The sequence below is a fragment of the Chiloscyllium punctatum genome, chromosome 5, assembly GCF_047496795.1.
Source record: "Chiloscyllium punctatum isolate Juve2018m chromosome 5, sChiPun1.3, whole genome shotgun sequence".
In the NCBI taxonomy this organism is placed as follows: Eukaryota; Metazoa; Chordata; class Chondrichthyes; order Orectolobiformes; family Hemiscylliidae; genus Chiloscyllium; species Chiloscyllium punctatum.
Window position 1 is genome coordinate 89,365,895 of NC_092743.1, and position 14,898 is coordinate 89,380,792.

The window sequence follows — 14,898 nt, forward strand, 5'->3', positions numbered from 1 at the left end:
ATAAAGAATAAACGTCTTAAGAGTATAATCTATTTATTATTCTTTCAACAAATCTTTTCAACATTAGACAAACTCTTTCATCCCAAGAATAAGCTTGATTTACCTTCTCCAAAATGCTTGCAATGCAGGTATGTCCATGAGACCATAAGATATAGGAACAGAATTAGGCCATTGTGCCCACCTGAGTCTCATCTGCCACTTGATCAAGGATTATATATTTCTAAACCCCAATCTCCTGCTTTCCTCCATGCTTTGATATCTAAGAATTAGTAATCTATTGATCTGTCTTAAAGACACTCAATTGCTTGGCCTGCACAGCCATCTGCGGCAATGAGTTCCACAGATTCATTACCCTCTAGCTGAAGAAACTCCTCATTTCAGTGCTAAAAAGGTCAATCCTTCACACTGAGGTTGTGCCCTCTGATTCTACTCTCTCCTACGACTGGAAACATTTTCTCCACATCCACTCTATCCAGGCCTCAGTATTCTGTAAATTTCTTCTAAACTCCATCAAGGCCCAGAGTCCTCAACAGCTCCTCATAAGACAAGTCTTTCATTCTCAGTATCATTCTTGTGAACCTGCTCTGGTCCCCTCCAAGGCTAGCATCTCCATCCTTTGACATGGGGATGAACACTACTTACAATATTCCAAAGGTGATCTGACCAGAGCCTTATACAGCCTCAGCAAAATATGCCCAGTCTTGTTTTCTAGCCCTCTTGAAATGAATGCCACCATTCCATTTGTATTCCTCACTGCCAAGTGACGCTACATGTTAACTTTAACAGAATCCTGAACTACGAATCCCAAGTCCATTTGTGTTTCAGATCTCCAAAGCTTTTTAAGATTTAGAAAATAATTGACACATTTATTCTTCCTAACAAAGTGCACATCCTCACAGTTTCCCACATTGGATAGGCTAGGGAATGGTCAAAGAAGGGGCAGATGGAATACAAAGTCAAACTCAAAGATCCCTTTATCCCTACTCCCTGCCTTCAGCCAATCCTCTATCCCTGCAAGTACTTGACACTAAAAACATGGCTTTTACCATAAGTAGCCTTATTTTTGGCACCTTGTTAGGTCCAAGTCCCCAACCAACCCCCCCTCCACTCCCAGCACCGTCCGCTGACATCGCAAGTAGTGCAAGTCCAGAAACTCCTCACCTACGTTCGGGACACCATCCATACCCTCCACCTCCATGACTTTCGTTTCTCAGGCCCCCAGTGTCTTATCTTCGCCATGGACATCCAGTCCCTATACACATCTATCCACCATGATGAAGGCCTCCAACCCTTCAGTTTCTTCCTCTTCCACTGACACTCAATTGGCTGAGCTGACTCTCACCCTCAACAACTTTTCCTTCCAATCCTACCACCATCTCCAGACCAAAGGGGTAGCCATTGGCACCTGCATGGGCCCCAACTATGCCTGTCTCTTTGTCAGGTACATGGAACATTCCATCTTCTGCAGCTACACTGGCACCATCCCCTACCTTTTCCTCCGTTACATCGATGACTGCTACCTCGTGCTCTGACAACGAAGTTGAACAGTTCATCAACTCCACAAACACTTTCCACCTGACCTCAAGTTCACCTGGACCATCTTGGACACCTCCCTCTCCCTCCCCTTCCTGGACCTCTCCATCACCACTTCCAGTGACCAACTCAACATGGACATCCACTACAAACCCACAGACTCCCACAGCTACCTGGACTACACCTCCTCCCACCCTGCCGGCTGTAAAAATGCTATCTCTTATTCGCAATTCCTCCACCACATCTGCTCCCAGGAGGACCAATTCCACCAGAGAACATCCCAGATGGCCTCCTTCTTGAAAGATCACAATTTCTCCTCCCATGTGGTTGACAATGCCCTCCAGCACATCTCCTCCACTTCCCGCACCTCCACCCTTAGAACCCCACTCCAACTGCAACAAGGTTTGAACCCCACTGGTCCTCACCTTCCACTCCACCAACCTCCTGGTACATTGCATCTTTCTCCACCATTTCTGCCACCTGCAAACAGACCCCACCACTAGAGATATATTTCCCTCCCCACCACTATTTGTGTTTTGGAGAGACCATTTCCCCCCGTGACTCCCTTGTCAGGTCCACAACCACATTTTCCCCCCCACCTCGGCACCTTCCTCTACCTTTGCAAGAAGTGCAACGTCAACTCTCCTGCTCCCTGGATGCTGCCTGACCAGCTGTGCTTTTCTAGCATCACGCTTCACCTGAACCAAATCAGAATCAGTGAAAAACCTGGACAAAGATGCTAGTGAATCTTTGTCCAGGTGAATTAAATACCAAATCCAGTTCAGAAAACAAAATTAAAAAAAGGGGAATGAAAGGAAGATCAATTTGAATTTTTATTGCACCTTTCACAACCACAGGACATCCCAACATGCTTTACAGCACTTCGTACAATGAACCATATTTAAGAAGAAGTCACAGTTGCAATACTGAGAATGCAGCAACGAATTTGTGCACAGCAAAGGTCCCATAAACATGATCATTGAAAGAGGGTCTGCTTTATGATATTTGAGGCATAGACTCCCACAGACAGCCCAGGATGGGAGGGGGATGAGTGGTGGTTTAATAGAACAAACAAAGTGTGCCAAGGAATAGGTAACATCCACTGACCCATCGATTCTCCAATTGACTTTCAACTTCTCCTATTTCTGAACTGTACTGCTAAGGTTGCAAAGTTCAATAAAATTAAGAGGAGTATATAGTTCATAGAGGATGTGTAGGCTGGCTAGATGATGCTGCAGTTCTTGTCAAGGTGGTCACGCTGGGTTCAGTGTTTCCGAAAAGATCTGCCTGCAGAACCTGGGTGCAGTTAGTCATTTGCATCTAAATAAAACAGATTGTGTGGAGAGAAGAATGCCCTTTGGTTCTTGTTTTTGACATGCTGGCTGCAGATGCTTAAAACACAAATGGATGACCTTCTCCATCCAACTGCTCAGGGATCCAAATAAGGTCATGACTATGTGTTTTCCAACTGCAGCTTGACTGAATATGGCCAATGTACAATCTCGAAACATTGTACCTTCTACATTCTGATACCAGCCCACTAAAAACAATGAGAAGGTTTTTAGCCAACCTTGGCTGTGCATTTGATTTACTGGAATGTGGTTCTCCTATCCACCTGGCGGCATGGGTGGCACAGTGCCTCACAGCAGCAGAGACTTGGGTTCAAATTCAGCCTTGGGTGACTGTACAAACTCCGCACAAACAGACATTAAGATTAGTGGATTGGCCATATTAAAATTGCCCATACTGTCTATGATGTGTAGGCCATGTGGATTAGCCAGGGGGAATATAGGGTGGGTGGCAAGGTGGATTGCTCTTCGGAGGGCAATTTTGAATTCAATGGGCTGAATGGCCTCTATCTGCACTACAAAGTATTGTATTTTTTTTAAAAAGCCAGTAGACTGTAAAAATAATATTTGTGTGTAAAGCAGGTTATTATGACACCAGCAGCTGCACACTAGGAGGTACTGACCTATGCTCTAGCCATTTCCATACTCATTCAGATTGGAATACTGGCTGTTTGCTTGTAATCAATCAAGTTTAGGACCAGCTCAGTGTGAAAAATAATGGTTTTAGTGTGATGATTTCAGTGGAATGGATTTTGTCTATTTGATTATAAACTTGATGGCTTTCCAATGATCTCAGATACTTCAGCAGCACAACAATGTCTTTCCTCTCCAACAAAGAAAGTCTATCAATAATTAAATTTGATTATGAAAAATATGGTACTTTATGAATAGGCTTTGTTTGAGTTTATCTTCAAAGGATTTGAAACAATACCTCAGGAGTAGATGTTAGTCTGACACTAACTGCCTTACACCATGAAAGAACTGAACAACCCATTTGCACTTTTTTTTTGCTATGCATGTTTCACAATTTATAATCAAAGCTTGCAAAGAACACAGCAACAAAAATATGTCAAGATCTGAAGCAATAGCAGAAAATGCTGGAAATACATAACAGGTCAGAACAGACCTATTGGTACTGCGTGTGTAGATCCATTATCAGAACACAGATGGTTTACACATGTGTGGCACTGCGCTGAAAGCTGTTCACCAACCACAAGAAAATTACCAATGCTTTTGGTGTAACTAAAAAGCAGAAAATACTAGACATACTCAGCAAGTCATTCCTGAAGAAGGGCTTATGCCCGAAACGTCAATTCTCCTGCTCCTTTGATGCTGCCTGACCTGCTGCGTTTTTCTAGCAACACATTTTTCAGTTCTGATCTCCAGCATCTGCAGTCCTCACTTTCTCTTGCTGCTGCCTGACTTACTGAGCATATGTGGAATATGCCACCAAGAGAACATCCCTCCTCCTCTTCAAGTGGTGCCCTTGAGCCGTCTACGTCCCTGAGTGGGCATTTAGGACCTCAGTTTATAGGCTCGTGAGAGAGAGACAGCATTTTGTTCGTACTTAACTCTAGATGTTTTTTTAACCAACCTGTTCGGAGATGTTATGACACACTTCTAGAGCAGGTAGGATTTGAACCCACGTTTTTAGTCTATACTTAATTCTAATAATCCTGCCACAAAGCACATCACTAGACAAAAGCTGACCTGCAGCCACTCAGTAAATGAATTCTCATTTAGGTTCCTACCTGGTAGTTCTCTTCTTTCAAGCTACAACCTTGGGCTTCTGTTCCCTGCAAGAGGCAGAAATAACATCAAGTTCATTGTGACCTCCTGCTTCTGAAAGGGAGCACTGCCTTTCAAACATTAAATTCCAGTGATTGGGGCATGGGTTTTAAATAATGCTTAGAATATAAAATACCACAAAGAATCTGCACTTCCAATAGACAAAGTTTGTCATTAGAAGCACAAAGTTACCCACAAAGCACAATCTTACCAACAAGCTCATTCATTCCTTACAGTTATTAGCACAGTCTTATGACAATTGAAGGACTATTCTGTCGCTCAACAAATACACACGGTAAAATGCACATAAGTTACACTTGCTATCACCATTAGAGCAGCAATAAAAGCAGTAATTCAGCTAAAATAAGCAAATCTGAAATTAAAAAATCTAGGCTCAGTAAATGGTTGCTGTGAAAACCTAGCCGGTTCACTCATCCTTTCAGACAAGAAATTTGGCATTCTTACTGATTCCAGACTCCCAGCAGTGTGATGGATCCTCAACTTCCCTCTGAAATGACATGGCTGAGCCACTTACTTGTACCAAACTGCTAGATAAAATGTAGAGTAAGAATAAAACCAGACATAATCCAGCATCGACAAAGGCACGCCTAGCCAGTCAATCCCAGCTCTTCCCATTAGCCTATGCAGCAACGTGTCAAAATTGGGACAGCTGTATCACAGACTAGTCAGACATTAACCTGACAGTCATAACCGCCTAGAAAGGCACTATCCTGGACTCCTTCAAACACAGTCCCTGGGTATGAAGCAGGATTTACCTTCCAGAGTTGGTAGCACAGTGGTATATAGTCAGGAAGAAACTGACCTAGAATCTAATCCCAATGGAATCTCATAACATCAGGTCAAGTACAGGCAAGGAAAGCTCTTGCTGATCACTGCTACATGGGTAGGCCAGCTCACTGCACTGTTATGAGCTGCTGCCAATGGAGAGGATGGCCACTGTCAGTCACTTTAACAGTAAGGAACCACACAGTGGGCTTCCTTAGTGTGGTAAAGGAAAGTCACTACCTGGTCTACACTGGCGGTTAACAAGGTATAATACATTTCATGTTAGTAACTAGCTACAATTTACATTGATTTGATAGACATTATTCAAGACTTTGAGGAGGATCAGTTGTTGGGCCTCACTCCTTTGTGTTCCTAAACTGTGCTGACAAGTGTCTATAACCTCATCGCAGGGAGTGGATTTACTGCACACTTCAGAATTAACCCTTTCAGATCCATGCACAAATCTCCTCCAAAGCTTTATTTTACAACAGCTATATTCTACATTATTCCATTGACCAAATTTCCATTTCTAAAATTCCATTTACCAAAACCCCATTTTGCTCCACATCTTGGAGTTTACAAATTGAGGCAGTTTGGAGCTTTCTCTTTGGTCTCAGAAGACTGGTAGTTTGCTGGGAGGAAGATGGTTGTCTTTGATGCTCTTCCTGGCAGTCTGGGGGTTGTGGGGCTGTTTAAACTGGAGGTCCTTTAACTAGAGGACAAATATATTTACTTGTTCAGCTTGTAAATTAGTACATGATGAAGAAGCTAGTTGATGTTATTCCCCTGTTCAAGAAAGGGAATAGGAATAATCCTGGGAATTACACACCAGACTTATGTCAGTGGTGGGCAAAATACTGGAGAGGACTCGGAGAGACAGGATTTATGATTATTTGGAAAATCATAGTTTGATTAGAGATAGTCATCATGGCTTTGTGAGGGGCAGGTCATGCCTCACAAACCTTATTGAATTCTTTGGGGATGTGACAAAACATGTTGATGAAGGCTGAACAGTGGATGTAGTGTACATGGATTTTAGCAAGGCATTTGATAAAATTCCTTGTGGTAGGTTCATATCGGAAGTAAGGAGGCATAGGATACAGGGAAACCTGTCTATCCGGATACAGAATTGGCTGGCCCATAGAAGACAGAGGGTGATAGTGGATGGAAAGTATTCAGCCTAGAGCTCAGTGACCAGTGGGGTTCCACAGGAATCGGTTCTGGGACCTCCGCTTTTCGTGATTTTTATAAATGACTTGGATGAGGAAGTGAAAAGTAGTTTAGTAAGTTTGCCAATGATACGAAGGTTGGTGGAGGGTTGTTTATACGTCGCAACAGGGCATAGACAGGATGCAGAACTGGGCTGATAAGTGGCAGATGGAGTTCAACCTGGAAAAGTGTAAAGTCATTTGGAAGATGGAATTTGAATACAGAATATAGGGTTCAAGATAGGATTCTCAGCAGTGTGGAGGAATGGATGGATCTTGAGGTCCATGTCCATTGATCCCTCAAAGTTGCCACCCAGGTTGCTAGGGCTATTAAGGCATAATGTGTTGGCTTTCATTAGGAGGGGCATTGAGTTTAAGAGCCACGGGGTTATGCTGCAGCTCAACAGAACCCTGGTTAGACTGCAATTAAATATTGTGCTCAGTTCTGGTTGCCTCATTAAAGGAAGGATCTGAACGCTTTAGAAAGGGTGCAGAGGTGGTTTACCATGACCCTGCCTGGACTGGAGGGCATGTCTTATGAAGAAAGGTTGAGGGAGCTAAGGATTTTTGCGTTGGAGTGGAGTGAAGATTGCAATGTTCTAATTCTTCAGATACTCAAGCAGTCCACTTCCAAATGCAGTAAGATCTGGACAACATCTAGGTATGGGGTCATATGTAGCATTTGCACCACATAAGTGCCAGGCAATGACCATCTCCAGTTGATTTTCAACAGTAACATCATCACGGAATCCTCCATAATCAACATCCTAATGTTAGGTTCCCTTTGAGATTCTTACAAACGTGATGCAACTGCAATACACCAACTGTGAAGGCCACTACTTACTTCAGCAAGTACCAGCCTTTGGAGAATCACTTAATACTCTTAGTGATGCTTGCAAAGCATGTCAAGCAAAGGTCCCTGAATGAGGGAATCGTCCTCCCCTTATACAGGGTTTTACATCAGTCAGTCATACACACAAGACACAACCCCCTGTCACTCCCACATAGTCACATGTCATCCAAAAACAAAGTGATTACATTATTTCCAGAAACAAATGTGAGATTAGGTTATTCCTTAAACTGTAGCACTTAGAGTATGATGAGGTTGTCACATCCTGCCTGCAATACAAAAAAACTCACCCCCACCCCAGCACATCCAATTTCTTACATGTCAGCAGAACAAATTAACCCTTTAACATCTCATTCCCTCCTCTTAAGAGTTACCTTTAACCAGAAACTGAACTGGACTCACCAAATAAATATTGCAACTAAAGAGCACAGTACAGGATAGGCATCTTGCAGCAAGTAACTTGCCTCGGGACCCCCCCCCCCCCCCCAACCCCCAAAGTCTGTTTACCATCTACAAAGCATAAGTCAGGAGTGTGATGGAGTACTCTTCCCACTTCCCTGGATGGGTGCAGCTCCAAAAACAAAGACTGACACCATCCAGGACAATGCAGCCACTTGCTTGACACCTTATTCAATATTTACTCTATCCACCAACACAGTGAACAATCTGCAATGTGCACTGCAACAACTCAAAAAAAGGTTCCTTTGACAGTAACACAAACTAATAACTGCGACAACTTGGAAGGAATGGGGCAGATGAATGAAGATTGCCCTCCCAGCCTCATACCAATCCTGACTTGGAATTGTATTGTTGTACTTTCACTGGTCATTGGGTGAAAATCCTGGGACTCCTTCCTTACAGCACTGAGTCTAACTGCATCACAGAGCACTGCACCTATTTCAAGTAAAAAGCTGTTCAAAGCCACCTTCTGAGGGGCAATCATTGATCAGCAATAATTGCTGGTCTATACAACAAAATGCACATTGCAAGAAGGTACAATAAAATTGCTTGGATTGTATAGGTGAGATTTAAAGCAGGTGCAAGCAACAGAGAATTACAGGGGAAATTCCTTGGTAGTTGAAAAATAGTACAAAGGAAATCAGACTTGGCCAGGAGACCAAAATTGGAGGAGAGTAGTGATGGAGAATAGCCATCAATACAATTATCATTTAGATCATCAATATTGCAACAACACATTCTCTCTCCTGAGGATTTGTCAGCCCTGTGGAAAACGATAATATCTCAGGATGATTAATAAGGTACAACGAGGTGATGACCCAAAACCACAGATCATACTTTCAGAAATAGAAAATCAGCAGTATAAAGCAGAGAGATTCTAATTCATCAAAACATGCACTCCAGCTTTACACACTGACCTGGTCAACATATAAAAAGGTGAGGTATAATGGGGAATTTAAAAAGAACAAACAACAGAGTCTGGCCTGCACTGTTGAGACACTTACCTTCTCTGTACTTTACTCAAACATACAAGCAAAAAGAGAGGAAAATTACACCTGCACTGCCCCTAAAGTTCACTATCGTCCACGTGTACCAATGTAACTCAGACAAAAGATATCCTGGAGACAGTACATATGTACAAATAAATAGAGGAAAGCCTGTGGTCCAGGAGCTATTATCAGATCAGAGATAGGAAACTTCAGATGTACTTTCCTGAAATTGATCTGATTGCCCTCCAGATAGCCAGACTGCTGAATCCCTCTGGGGTATTAAGATGTGGAACGAACACAGCATCAACAATGCTCAGGTCTCCCTCCTTGGGCAGTACTTTCATAAAATTAGGAATGGAAGCCTCGTGTGCAGGCTCAGTCACTCTCAGGAAACCTCAATTCCCCAGATGGAAGTGTGGAGAAAATCTACCTTTGAATAAAGGTTAGGAACTGACAGCACAAAAGGATGAAAAAGGCTCTGACCTGCAGTCGGAGAATTCAGGCTCAGTAAATATTTGAACTGAACCCACTAGTAAGAGAACAAATACAGTAATATTTCTCCACAAAATCAATGGAGAGAATGTGCAAAGCAGTGCACTGGGAGATTGTGGACAGGAAATCATCTCAGTCATTTAAAAAGCAAGGGAGGAAGTTAATCGAAAAGTGTGGCATAAGAAAAGCATAACACGTCAGGCAGCATCCAAGGAACAGGAGAGTCGATGTTTTAGGCATAAGCCCTTCATCAGGGAGTTAATTAGGTAATAAGGATTCTGAATGGATATGGAAAAGGACAGATGTCGGATTGAAAAGACACAAAAAGGGGTTGCCCTCTTCAACAGAATTACAAAGGATTTGATGAGCTAAAGTGCCACCCTTGCTGCTAGGTTTCTTCAAAAGAGTAACATAATGCAGATGCTGCTGTTTTCCTAAAAGCTAAGTTTCTGGTTCCTGTGCCAGTGCATTCCTAAAGAATAATAGCTCACCCCTCATTTCTGACATCTGCTATTTCTCAGCTGCTGCCAAACAGAACACTTCACTGTTGAAACACTGCATGTCGTCAGTCTTGGTAATGTTAACGTTTCTATAAGGGACCATTAACCCGACATTAATCGCAACACAACTCACACCTGCAGTGTAGGGAAAAGTGGTGAATGACATGGAGGCATAAAACTGCTTACAAGTTCATTTCAATAAGGGCAATCCTACAATAAAAATGGAAAATACCAGAAATATTCTTCAGTTCAGTCAGCAGCGAGAGTGAGAGAGAGAGAGAATGTTCATCAGAAAAACATTAGACTAGAATCACTGACTTGTCTGTCTCTGCATACCTATCGCAGTCACCTGAATGCATTAACAGGTTCTTATACCTGCTCAAAATCTGTTTTCCAAAGTCACATCAAATAGAAACTTGACCAACAATAAAATTTTGGCCTTTAAGTGCTGAACTGGGAAAACATTACATTAGATGAGCGAAAACGAGTAAAGGTCATTAACACATCGTTCAATTTCTGATACATCAACTCTCTCACCAGTGCGAATTCTCCCAGACTGTCCATTTTCACCAGAGTGTCTTTACCAGCCACTGGAAGTATTCTTAAACGTGAAACTTTTACAAAAGAATATCAAATCCTTTGTAAGGAAAGTTGTGCTTACACTGCCTTGTTCAAGCTGCAGTCCTATTGGTGATGAGTGGGTCTCTGGTTAACACTTCAACCATATTTTATCAAGAAGATCCCTGTTAAAACGAACACAGGAACTGTAGAGATTGTAACAAGGTCAGCCAGGTTGATCTCAGAGTACAACTTCCCTGATTGGAGCTATTAATCTGGTCCAATTAGGGAGACCTGGCTGACAGATATAAACAAGTGTCATTAAAATGTATAAGCTACACATGTATACATTAATAAAGTGACTTGAGCTTTAAAGTAAAAGGAGTGTCAGGTGTTCTGTTCACTTTAGGAGTCATCTTCAAGCTAGCTGAATCCGTATCATGTACGGTGCATCAGTAAACAAACGGTGATCTGGTGACAGGTTACTGGCCCCTGTGGAGTTATTTCAGTGGCAAAAAGAGAAAAACACACCCCTGTACAGAATCACTTGCTACAGTTCTTATCTTTGAATTGGGGTAAGCATTCCTGGCATCATGCCATTAGTTGGGAAGTTTGACTCAGTCGATTCTTCTGAAGACTGGGCCCAAGTATATGGAAAGAATGAGGTACTTCATCCGGGCAGATGAAAGCAATGAATAATTCTCCTGACAGCTTGTGGCCTTGCTGCTTTTTCAGTTATTTGGAGCCTAACTTACTCTGTGGCACCAGATACTAAAATCTTCCAAATGTTGATGGATTTAATTAAGGAATGCATTTTGTTCTACTATAACGTGGCAGTTCTGTTCTCATGCAATCCCATGTTATTAGAAAATCGCATATTAGTAGCACCATTTAAACTAATGGGACCGGGATTGCATTATAACCAATACATGCATTAAAAGTTTGCACTTTAGAAACAGTGTCCCCAGTTCGTCAATCGTGTTATAGTGAATTCACATTAACAAAATGCGCGTTATATCAGAATGACCTGTAATACAACCCCAAGCCTCCTTTAATTCGGAGACACTAACGCGTTTTACTCTGAAGGTATAAGCAGCAGCTAGTTCAGTTACCACTGATTGTAGTAAAAGGCTCAGGCCCAAGCTTGATGAGGCAAAATTGCTTCAAAATGATTCACTTTGATTGGCTCAACATTTTTCGATTAGAAAATGGCTGCCTGACTGAAGTCTTAATAAAATATCAAGATATTTTTCAGGAAGGTCTAAGGACTATCAAAAGGGGCCAAAGCCATATTATGTGTTGACCAAGAAACAACTCCACAATTCTGCTAGGTCCACCCAGCACCATTTGCCTTACAGGAAAAGGTAGAGGCAGAAAGCCAAGTAATCATCAAACCAGTACGGATTGCAGAAGAGGCAGCAACAGTTGCATAGATTGTGAAGCCTGACAGTTCGGTTCATTTTTGTGGGGATTTCAAACAAACAGTAGTCCGTTTTTCGCAACTGGATCGATATCCAATCACTCATGTAGAGGGCTATACACAAAACAGCAGGAGGAGGGTGGGGGCAGCTGTCCCTCACAAAGCTGAGCAGGTGCAATGAATACCTGCAATTGTGATTACATAAGCATTCCCAAAAGTATGCCACAATTAGTAACCATAAGGGTTTGTACCAAAATACAAAACTGCCTTTTGGGGTACCAGCTTGCCCCATTTTTCAGCAGATGATGGTAAATATTTTACAAGGTCTACCCCAATTCCCCATTTATCTGAATGAAGTGCTAATAACTGGGTAGACAATAAAAAGCATTGAGAGAACATGGTCATAGTTCTTAAACATTTCTCCAAGATAGATCTATGCCTTAGGATGGAAAAATGTGTGATCCAGACCTACCAAGTGACCTACTTGGGCTACAGAATCAACAAGACTAGTTATACCCACTGAAAGATAAGGTGAGGGCAATCAAAAGGTTCCTGGCTCCCACGTCTGTACTGGAGCTTAGGTCTTTCCTCGGGTTGGTGAATTAAATTAGATTAGATTCCCTACAGTGTGGAAACACTCCCTTCGGTCCAACAACTCCACATCTACCTGCCGAAGAGTAACCCACCCAGACCCATTTCCCTCTGACTAATGCACCTAAAACTATGGGCAATTTAGCATGGCCAATTCACCAGACTTGCACATCTTTGGATTGTGGGAGGAAACCGGAGCACCTGAAGGAAACCCATGCAGACACGGAGAGAATGTGCAAACTCCACAGAGACAGTTGCCAGAGGCTGGAATCGAACCTGGGACCCTGGTGCTGTGAGGCAGCAGTGCTAACCATTGAGCCACCGTGCCACCCCAACTATTACAGAAAGTTCATACATATCTTGGTTTACATCCTCACACCCTTACATCTGGTATTAAAAAGGGTCAGCCTTGGAAATGGTCTTGTAGCCAACATGTAGTCTTTAGGGAAGTGAAGCAGAATCGGCATCTAAGGTGTTGGCAAACTATGATCCCAAGTGAGGTGGTGCTGACATGCAATGTCTCCCCATACAGTAACAGGGTAGTGTTGGCTCACCAGTGGAGGGGAACACCCAATAACATATCTGTCCAAATGAAAATATGCCCAGAGAAGGAAGGTTTAGCCTTCTTTTGGTGTGGGAAAGTTCCATCAATACCTTTACAGACAAAATTTGTAACAGTAACAGACTGCAAATCTTTGCTAGGTCAACTTAAAGTGGACAGGGTTGTGCTGCCAATGGCTTCAGGCTGAATTCAGCTGTGGGCTCTTATTCTGAATGCATACAATTACAAATTGGAACAGTCCAAGTAGGAAATGTGGATGCCTTGAGCTGCCTCCCACTTGCAGGTTGACCACCAGTAGAGCCTCCCCTGGAAGAGTCCATTCTGGTTTTAAACTTTCTGGATGCCCTCCAGTCACTGCTAACAAAATCAGACTGAACATAACAAGGTCTATTCCTGACAAAACCAAAATACTTGGTGGTGATGGGGGAAACCAACCAACATTGAAACCTTTCTGAACCCGATGTGACATGCTCAGTCAAGGTTAGCATAATATTATGGGGAGCAAGAGAGATTGTCCTGAGTAAAGGTCACCGCCAAATACTGGCTGAACTTCACCAGGGCCATCCAGGGGTTTCCAAGTTGGTGAGAGATGAAATCTGATGGCCAAGATTGGATGCTGACACAGCTGCATTGGTTCAGTGCCTAGAATGCCAACAACAATTAAACTACCGCCAACATGAACATTTCAGCACAAGCATTAGAAATTGTGCATGCAGAGAGCATCAGGGAAGATAATCATAACGATAGTCATACAGCATGGAGACAACTACCCCATGCCGACAATGTTCCCAAACTGATCTGGTCTCAGTTGCCTGCAAACCTTTTTTATTCATGTACTTATCCAAATGTCTTTTAAACAACGTAACTGTGCTTGCATCCACTACTTTCTCAGGCAATTTAGTCCACACAAACCACTGTATAAAAAAGTTGCCCCTCATGTTCTTTTTAATTTTTTCTCCCCTCACCTTAAAAATATATCCCCTAGTTTTGAATTCCCCCACCCTTTGGAAAATACAGTTATCATTTACCTTATCTATGCCCCTCATTATTGTATAAACCTCTACCAGGTCACTCCTCAACTTAAGCTCAACTTAAGAAGTCCCATCGTATTTTTAGATCTCAAAGTCTCGATTCGCAGCAACATTCTGGTAAATTGTTTGTGAACCCTCTCTGGTGTAATTAGATTCCCTACAGTGTGGAAACAGGCCCTTTGGCTCGGCAAATCCACACCGACCCTCCGAAGAATAATATCCTTCCTATAACAGAGCGACTAGAACTGCACATAGTACTCTGGAAGAGACCACAATGTCCTGTACAACCTCAACATGACATCCCAACTCCTATAATTAAATGTCTATGAAATGAAGGCAAGCAAGCTAAATGCCTTCCTAACCACCTGTGGCTGAATGCCTGTGACTCAAATTTCAAAGAACTTTGTTCCTGAACCCTTATGTCGCAGTTCTACAACACTATCCAGGGCTTGACCGTTAATTGTACAAGTCCTGTCTTTGTTTGTATTACCAAAGTGCAATACCTCACATTTATTCTAGGTAATCTCCATCTGCCACTCCACAGCTCATTGACCAAATTGATCCAGATTCTTTGTAATCTTAGATAACCTTCACCAGCAATTATACCACCAATTTTGGTGTCATCTGCAAATTTACTAACTGTGCCTCCTACATTATCATCCAAATCATTTACATAAAAACGACAAAATGAAAGTGGACAGAGTACTGATCCCAATGGAACATCGCTGGCCCTTGTCCACATCCCTTCACTCTGAAACAAAAAGGAGGTTAATGGCTGCCCA

The 14,898-nt window shown here is 42.5% G+C and overlaps 1 protein-coding gene across 13 annotated transcripts in view; it reads right to left on the reverse strand.

Moving 5' to 3' along the window:
* LOC140477215 (neurocalcin-delta) overlaps window positions 1-14,898 on the reverse strand; it is a 437,252-nt gene that overhangs the window by 316,299 nt on the left and 106,055 nt on the right. For 9 of the 13 annotated variants that reach the window (XM_072570712.1, XM_072570714.1, XM_072570720.1 and 6 more), the window contains exon 2: window positions 4,634-4,678. The exons of the other annotated variants lie outside the window; for them this stretch is intronic. The gene's annotated coding sequence lies outside the window, so the exon portion shown is untranslated. The remainder of the gene's footprint in view (window positions 1-4,633; window positions 4,679-14,898) is intronic. 13 annotated transcript variants of the gene reach the window in all.